Raw genomic sequence first — 9,364 nt, 5'->3', positions numbered from 1 at the left:
CTTTTGAAATGTGGATATACAGACGTATGCTCTGAATATCCTGGACTATGAAAATAACAAATGTTGAGGTTCTGCGTCGAATGAATAAGAAGTTGGAAATAATGAGGATTGTGACTGGAGAGGAAACTGCAATATTTTGGTCACATAATAAGAGGACACAGATATCGGATTCTTCAGCTTGTGATTCAAGGAGAAATCGAGGAAAAACACCGACCTGGCAGAAGGAAAACATCCTGGCTGAAGAACCTCCGTAAATGGTTTAACCTAAGTACTTGCTCACTCTTCCGTGCTGTAGATTCACGATAGATCACGATAGTCATAATGGTGGCCAACCTTCGTAGAGAAGAGACACCGTAAGAAGAAGAAAGTTTAAAAAAATATTTTAGTAAGAATATAAAATTCAAATTCGTCTGTAACAAATTCAAAGACATTACCAGGTGCCGACTGTGAAAGCGATCACCAACTGTTGATAGCGGACTTTAGACTACGCTTAAAAAGTGCTCGACCTAATCCTCAAAAGGTTGGCTTCCTCGATAAACCAGCTCTAGACCATTTTCAAAAAGTAGTTGACACGAAGATCAAGTCAATAAAAATGGATCCGTTCGACTCTAGCAAAGCTGATTGGAACAGCCTCAAGAAGGTTGTTTTAGATACTGCTGAAGAGTGCAGTAAACTATATAAATCTAATATAAAGAAAGAAGAGTGGATTAGTAAGGTTTCATGGACACTGATAGAGGAGAGGAAGTCATTGAAGAGTTCAGGGTTAGTAACTGATACCCAGCGGGAGCGTTACAACCAGCTCCATGCTGAAGTCCAAAGATCAACTCGCAGGGATAGGAATGAGCACATCAACTTAGTTTAGTCAGGAGATTGAGAGGCATGCGGATAGAGCACAAACCAAAAACCTTTTCATAAAAATCAAACAACTAACTGGCACCTTCAAACCGAAGACTTGGACACTTGAAGACAGTAGAGGTAATACCTTGACAGAGCTGGAACATGTTCTTGAAAGATGGAGGACCTACTGTTACGACCTCTATCGTGAAGAATCGGAACAACTACTGAAAAGGAAATGGGATGACCACCCCGAAGAATCTAGTATATTGCCGTCCAAAGTGGAGGACGCAGTCACTAAACTAAAGCATAAATCTCTGGGTCTTGACGGCGTTTCCGCTTCTATGCTTCAAAATCTCGGCATTGAAAGGACCAAGATTCTGCATAAGATTTGCAGTAAAATATGAAAAACTGGCAATGGCCCGCTGACTGGACCCAATCTGTTGTCATCCGTCTCCACAAGAAAGGCTCTACTAAGAAGTGTGAAAACTATCGTACCCTCTCTCTCATGTATCATGCGAGTAAAGTTATGTTACGCATAATAAGCGCTAGACTGTCATCTTACACCACTCACCAGATACCGAGTGAACAAGCTGGCTTTGTAGCTGGTAGGGGAACTCGTGAGCAAATATTGAATGTCTCGATTCTCATTGAGAAGTGCCGTGAGTTTAACAAACCATTGGTTATGTGCTTTAAAAATTACACAAAAGCGTTTGACTGTGTAAAGTGGGACCGTCTGTTTGATGTGCTCATAGAAATAGGTGTTCCTCCTCATCTCACTTTCTTGATACAGAATCTGTACCTTGATGGAAGCAGTTTCGTGAAATTGGAAAACCATTTGTCGAAGTCCTTCCATACTGAACGTGGCGTACGTCATGGCTGTATTCTGTTCCCGAAGCTATTCAATCTGTATGGCGAGTACATAATGAGGATAACGTTGGATGACTGGGATGGTGGCGTCATAATAGGTGGTCAGAAGATAACGAACCTAAGATATGCTGACGACATTACGTTACTAGCTTCGGATGAAGAGGAGATGGCAGTTCTACTGAAGAAAATTGAAGTTGCAAGTGCCAAGCTCGGTCTTATCTTGATTATGGTTGTAGATAGAGCTCAAATTCTACTTCACTCGAATGCACTCAATACTTATGAAAAAGTCAATGAGTTTGTCTATCTTGGGTCGTTGATAAATAATGTGGGTAGCTGCACTGAAGAAATTCGCTGACGTGCTGGAATTGCTAAAAGTGCAATGACCAACTTAAACAAGATATGGAGGAATCGTGGTATCCATCGCAAAACCAAAGTCCGTTTGGTCCGAGCTCTTGTGTTCTCTGTATTTTTGTATGGCTCAGAAACTTGGTGTCTCAGAAGTCGCGATTGCAGTAAGATCAATGCATTCGAAATGTGGTGTTGGCGAAGACTACTTCGAATCCCTTGGACTGCCATGAGGACGAACGAGTCAATTTTACAAGAGCTCAGTATTACCAAGCGACTCTCAACGATCTGCATGGAGCGGCCCATTACCTTCTTCGGGCACATTATGCGGTGTCATAAGCATAATCTTGAGAAGCTTATAATACTGGGTCAAGTTGCAGGGAAACGTGCCAAAGGGAGGACACCAGCAAGATGGTCTGATGTCATCGCCTTCAATGGAGACATATCGTTCGTGGTCGCGATCCTCATCATTGAGGGAACGAGGAAGAAGAATAAAATTCAAAATACAAAATTTTATAAATTAAAATTATATTGTTTCTAATTAAATAATTAATTATCGTTAAAATAAACTACGGCCATACAAAATATAAAACCTGCAAAAAATAAACGACAAGAAACTCCGAAGTTATATCGCACTCTCTTAAGGGATTTGTCGAATTATTGATTTCTTTGTTTATGTAAATATTTGTACAAAAATATATCTAATCCCACCTTGATAAAGTTATCAGTACAGATCATTCTGTATCTAAGGCACTTGTCAATTTTAAAGGCAATGTCAAGTACATTTATGATAAGCAATTACGTTTACGGCAGCCAGTGGACTTAAAAAAAAACTTAAACTTTAAAACACTAGATTTAAAAATTAATTAAAATTACAATTAACTTTTTTGATTTTGGACTGCAATAGGCTGAATATAAAAATAAAATAATACTGACAATTAACTTATTCTATTAAGACAATACTGATTGAGCTTGTTTCAGATATTGTATGGTAAATTTATTAATACTAGTGGTCGCGCAGAGGTCGAAATTCGACCACAATTAAAAATATAAATATATAATTTTCAGTTTGACTATAGATTTTAACAATCATCAAAAGAGTATAATAAATAAAAATAATGTTTTTTGTTAGTTTTTTTTAATCGCGTATCTTTTTGGAGTTGAGGACTTAATTATGCCTGATTTAGCCCCAACGGAAATTGCCAGGGCACTCGAAATGCGAAGAAATGGTCAAACCTACAGAGTGCTATCCAGAGATCTTCGTCGATCAGTTTCAACGATCCATCGCAGTATCCAACTGTTCAGGGAGACCGGCACTTATGTGAGAAGAACAGGACAAGGCAGAAAAAGACACACTTCGAGTAGGGATGATCGTTTCATTCGGCTTCGTGTACGTAGGAACCCCCGTTTGACAGCCGTCCAAGACCGACATGAGTTAGAAGCAGTGCGGGGTGTAACCGTAAGTGAGCGTACGGTACGAAGAAGGTTTGAAGAAGCTGGTTTGGGTTCATTTGTGCCCGCCAAGCTCCAAGGATCGAGGTAAATCATCGTAGAAACAGGTCAACTTTCGCTCAGGAACATCGACTTTGGAACGCGGACCAATGGAGTAAGGTATTGTTTAGTGATGAGTGCAGAATTCTCTTAAATCAAATTGACGGCAGGCAAAGAATATACAGACGGACAGAAAAAGGAGAACGATACATTCAGACAAATTTTGAAACTAAAGTTGCACACGGTTGTAGATCAATAATGGTTTGGGCGGGCCGGGCATTTGTTTGGGAGCTCGCACAGACTTGGTAGTGATTGACAAAGGGAGTCTGACTGCAGATCGCTCTATCAGAGAAGTTTTAGAAGAAAATGTCGTACCCTTTGCCCCATATATCGGTGACGATTTTGTATTTATGCAGGATAATGCTCGGCCGCATACCGCTCGGGTAACTCAAGCTTATCTTAATGATATTAATATAACTGTTATGGAGTGGCCGGCGAGATCACCAGATATGAACCCAATAGAGCACGTTTGGGACTTGCTGAAAAGAAAAGTTAAGTTTAGAATTCTAGCTCCTGCTAACGTGGGTGAACTGCGATTCGCAGTAGTTGAGGAATGGCGAAGACTATCACAGGAGACCATCGATAACATCATTCTCAGTATGCCTAGACGGGTAGAAACTTTAATAAGAGCACGTGGAGGAAATACGCGATATTAATCACCATTTTTCTAATTCAATTAATTGTTATTTTAATATTAATTTTCACTTTGCCCGGTTACATGAGAAGTTCAAAAATGTACCGTTTTTCACAAATAGCCTTTACTCGCAAAATCTGTTCTTAATGTGATCTCATTTTAAGAAAAACAAATGAAACTTTAAATAACAAAAGGAGTGTAGTAAGTAGATTTTAACATAAACCATATTTTTTTAAATTATGAACCTTTTTTGTGTTCCGCTAAATATGCCGGTGTGTTTATTAATATTGGCATCACTCGTCGTAATGAAGACTCGTGGCGGTGCGTGGCGTCAGCATTTCCCTTGTATGTAAAATGTATATTTTTATCAATCGAGCGGATTTTTAAATAAAAACTAAAATTCACTAAATAATTACAATTCATAAAAATACTCGACAAAGAAAAAATATCAAATTACAATGAAGGAATTTCAATGAAAAATGGTAGCGAGTCTGACACAAGTTAACTAGCCGAGAGCCCTCCAAAGAATGATGTTCCAATGTGCTCAGTAGGTTACCGCGGACCTGGGGCTTCACCACCTGCATGAATCGCCTGATGGTCGCGTGATGTTGTGACGTAGAAAACATGTCGAAACATGTACAGGTACACGTCGATCCCTTCATTCCCTTTTAACTTACTCCCTTTTCACTTCTTCTAACAATATTCTATGTATTAATACGTGAAGCAAAAACTTTGTACCCCTTTTTACGAAAATTGCGTGGACGGAGGAGTATGAAATTTCGCACACTTATAGTTTATATAGAGAAGGAGTGCAGAATGCTAATATGTTTTTAAAACTATGCATATAGATTAAATTAATAATAATAAAAAAAATACACAATATACACTACTATGTATTTGACACGCACGTATATATATACTCTTTTGTTTATTATTATAGAAGTATAGACTTTAACAGCAGAACCTTAATAATGTTCAAACTTATAATTTAAATTAATTATGGTCCAATTTCGAACACTGGGCGATCACTAGTAAAAATAATTATATGAAAAACTCGAAATACCAGCTGCTTCAACTTATTATACAGGGCAAGACCCAAGGCAAGCGCAGTGTGGATCGTAGAAGAACATCTTGGCTAAAAAATCTACGCCAATGGTTTGGGAAAAGCACCCGTTCGTTATTCAGAGTCGAGGTATCAAGGGTACAAGTTGGCAAAATGATCGCCGAACTTCATGAGGAGATGGGACTTTAAGAGAAAGATATAAAATGGTATGAAGTTTTACTACTTCTCTTTTTTTATAAAACTAGGTCGGTAAACAAGCCTAAGGCTCTCCTGATGTTAATCGATCACCAATAGGCTACTATTGACGCCTGCAACATCAGAAGCGAACTGCCGAAGCTACTGATGCTATCAGTGTATCTTTCTACTCTTTTTTGTACTTCTACGTTTTTTACTGTGTGTTTGTGTTTCACTATGTCTATACCATAAAGAAATAAATAAAATAAATAAATAAATAAATTAAGACTTACAGTAATAATGATAGTTTTATCATCTTAGCTTCAAATACATCTGTCCTCAACCTTCTATTGGACCAGTATAAGTACATTTTTCATAACATCTTCCCTTATATCTGAAACATAATCTCTTGATCAAGAAAACAACAATATTCTATCAGTGACATCTTGACACCTTTATCTCAGACGTAATAGATGACATTCAATATTATGATCATAATAGTGGGTCTGGAAGTGCACATAAATAACACACACTCGATCTTTAGTTGTAGCCCACTATAACTGAGATAAATCACAACAGGAAATTTCTTACTCAAAATATGGAGCAGCTCGACTGGGGCAGTACCTCGACCTTACAGATCACAGCTAAATAATACTGTTTTTAAGCACTCTTGCGTTACTTTTGATGAGTAGGGAGTCAGCGTCTGGGGGCAATTGGGGATAGCGTCAGCAACGTGCTTGCGATACTTTTGGTATTGTAGGCGTCTATAAGCTACGGAAATCGCTTACCATCAAATGAGCCGTACCCTTGTTTGCCGATCTAGTTATAAAATAAAACTTTCTAAGGAGACTATACAACTCATCACCAGCTAGTGCCTATCGCAGTGCACTGCTGGGTATAGGTCTTCCTAAGTTCGTGCCGAAAATCCCAGGCTTCCACAATCCTTAATAATACAACCACCTTAACTAAAATAGCTTCAGAGATCATCTAATGCTGTTGGTCCGGTTTGTTATTATAGACACTGGATAACAATCTTTACTCGTTGTAGGGAAAAAGTCCGCCTACTAGTCGTGGAGCAGGGTGGTACATTAGGTTCAAAGTATTTACATATATGGGGAAAGGGGAGAAGCATGCTACAAGCTGAATAAGTATAAAAAATAACTTGCACAAAGTAGCAAATAGTTATAATACTAGCTTAACCAACGCTAACGCAAAAGTCAGTGCTGTGACCGCTTTTTTCCTCTGTGTTAACACGGCAAATCTTCAAAAAACACACCCGGCTCTAGAGATAGAATCGGGTAATGTGCGATTCTTAAACGGTAAAACCCCTGCGATGGCCGTCTTCAACATGAAGTTGGAGGAGATACGGGATATGCAGTGACCGCTGTGATAACGCGTCGTCAATCAAAGTCTTGTGTCTATTAGTGTTAACGAACATACCATAACACCAGAACGATCACAATACTATTAGATTCTAGTAAGTTTGTTGGTAAGCTCTGATCCTTCTCCTAGATGGGGAAAGAGACAGGCCCAGCAGTAGGATATTACAGGCTGAAGCGAAAATTGTCGGCTTCACTAGAGGAAAACCTATTTAGTTAGCTAATGACTTGTAACCAAATATCACGTCGTATATAAAGTAAGTTTTATAACTTCTACACGATTCATGAATATTTTGCTTCTAAGTACGTCAATTCGCATTGCGACCCCGTTATAAAGATATTCCGAATCCTGCAGATCGCTCAATATGTATGTATAAGCTTTTTATATGCGCCCTTAGCTAATAAGATGCGTGGCCATTGTAAGTAGTGTATGAACTTGGTTCTTACCGAATTACTAAGACTTGCTGATAAAGCTATCGGACGGACAAAGGTATCCAACAGATAAGTATGTTTTTGTTTTTCGCCATCAATTTTCATTTTATTTGTCAGGTGTCTATTTGTTATCTGTGAACGCTATAGACGAAGTTTAGTTGAGGCAAAATCGGCGATAAGAGTTTTTAGAAGAAGGTAGACACTTATTGGGTATTCACAGGATTACAGAGCATTTATTTTAAGTGTGTGCTAAATACTCAGTTAAACGCAAAATACGCCGTTTATACGTTTTGAGCAGAAATCTATTCTATCTAATCCTCCTATACATTTATGTGTTTTCTATCTTTATTGTGATACATTTTTCGTTTCGAGTTTCAAATCACAACGATTCTAACAAAGATTCACTTCAAAAACTATGTGGTTACAGTCCAAAAAGAATGATACATACACAAACACACACATACAGACACACATGCACAGATTTCAATATGACAATAGTGTTTCACTACTCATTTTAACAACCTGTCTTTAGCTCATTGAAATATAACACAAATGTAACAATACAGAAATAGGAAGACGTGGAAATACAAAATAAATTATAATGTAAATTCCGCTCTACAAAGACAATTTCATACAGATGTCGTTTGCCTTTGTACCCTGCCCTGTCACCTTGTTCAGGGTAACTTGAACATAACAGACATTCTAGAAATATAATTTGTATTTTAGTTCACTCTCTGTCTTATGAGCGATAAACGAGGCGACGCGGAGCGACGCGAGACTACACGAAAACGAACGCCGAAATAACAGCACCAAATTAGCCTATTTTTTTGTGTTATTGTCAGCAAAAAAATTGTATAAAGAAAACATTAAAAAAAATTAAACACTTTATAATTAATTGGAACAGTCAAATTCTAAAATCAAAACATTAATTGACTCTCGATATTCATGCTACTATATTATATAACTACTAGCTGACCTGGCGAACTTCGTATCACCTTATTTTTTTCTGAAATATAATAATAACATAATATATCAAAATAAAATATAGCCTATCTTTTAAGTTGGATCAAACTGCACACGGTGTGCAAATTTGACTAAAATCGGTTAAGTAGTTTAGGAGTCCATTGAGGACAAACATTGTGACACGAGATTTATATATATTAAGATGTGTATATTACCTACATCTTACATAAGCAGCTAAAACCGCTGTAAAACATCTCTGTCATGCGTCAGTTGTTTCATGCAATTTTACTGTTCATATTTTTTCACTGGCTTTATATTTAATTGATTAATATAAACTAAAAAAAAATGCGTGCGTACAAAGTACACATGTCAGAAGCGACACTTCTTTGGCAAACTAATTTAAAAAAATCTAATTATAAAAATAAATTGAATAATTGAAAAAAAAAAAAACTCTACGAACTATTTACTGCGATCTATCGTTAACTATCCTACATTTCGTATCTCGAATTTCTTTAATACGCTTTACTTTAAGTATGTATTTTAATAAAAATTGAGTTTCATGATGTAATCTATATTTTTTTATAATATGTTGAGCTAAATTACAAAAAAGTTGCAATGAGAATAAATTATACTGTCAAAATTCTTTTATCGACATTTTATTAATATTTAATTTTAGTGTCATCTACTTAGATGTCAATGTAATACTATCGATATAATGTAACTACCTTTATAGTTTTTATAGTACACGCTAGGTGGCTCTACCTGCCAAAAACAACATAGATTTTTATATTTTAATTAAAAGAAATTCAAAATATCACGGTAGTTGTTGTAAACAGTTCAAATTATAGCTTCCTATTTATTTTTAAATTTACCATATAATGTGAAATGTTAGAAATTAGAAAACAAAAACTTTCAACCGAGGTAGAGCACAGCGAAATATCCAGCTCAAAATTTGAAACAGTCCGTTTGGACAAGTATCTCGACCTTACAGAAGAGCACAGCTAAATAATACTGTTTTCAAGCAGTATTGTTTCTGTTGGTGAGTAAGGTGACCAGAGCTCCTGGAGGAGGGTGGATTGGGTCGGCAACGCGCTTGCTCTGCTTCTGGTGTTGCGTCTA

The 9,364-nt window shown here is 37.1% G+C and overlaps 1 pseudogene; it reads left to right on the top strand.

The window, feature by feature from the left end:
* The first annotated feature begins 101 nt into the window (after positions 1–101).
* Positions 102–5,486, top strand: LOC123653900 (annotated as a pseudogene).
* Positions 5,487–9,364: the final 3,878 nt, after the last annotated feature.

The sequence above is a fragment of the Melitaea cinxia genome, chromosome 5 (assembly GCF_905220565.1).
Source record: "Melitaea cinxia chromosome 5, ilMelCinx1.1, whole genome shotgun sequence".
NCBI lineage: Eukaryota > Metazoa > Arthropoda > Insecta > Lepidoptera > Nymphalidae > Melitaea > Melitaea cinxia.
This window is presented reverse-complemented; position numbering and strand designations above follow the sequence as displayed.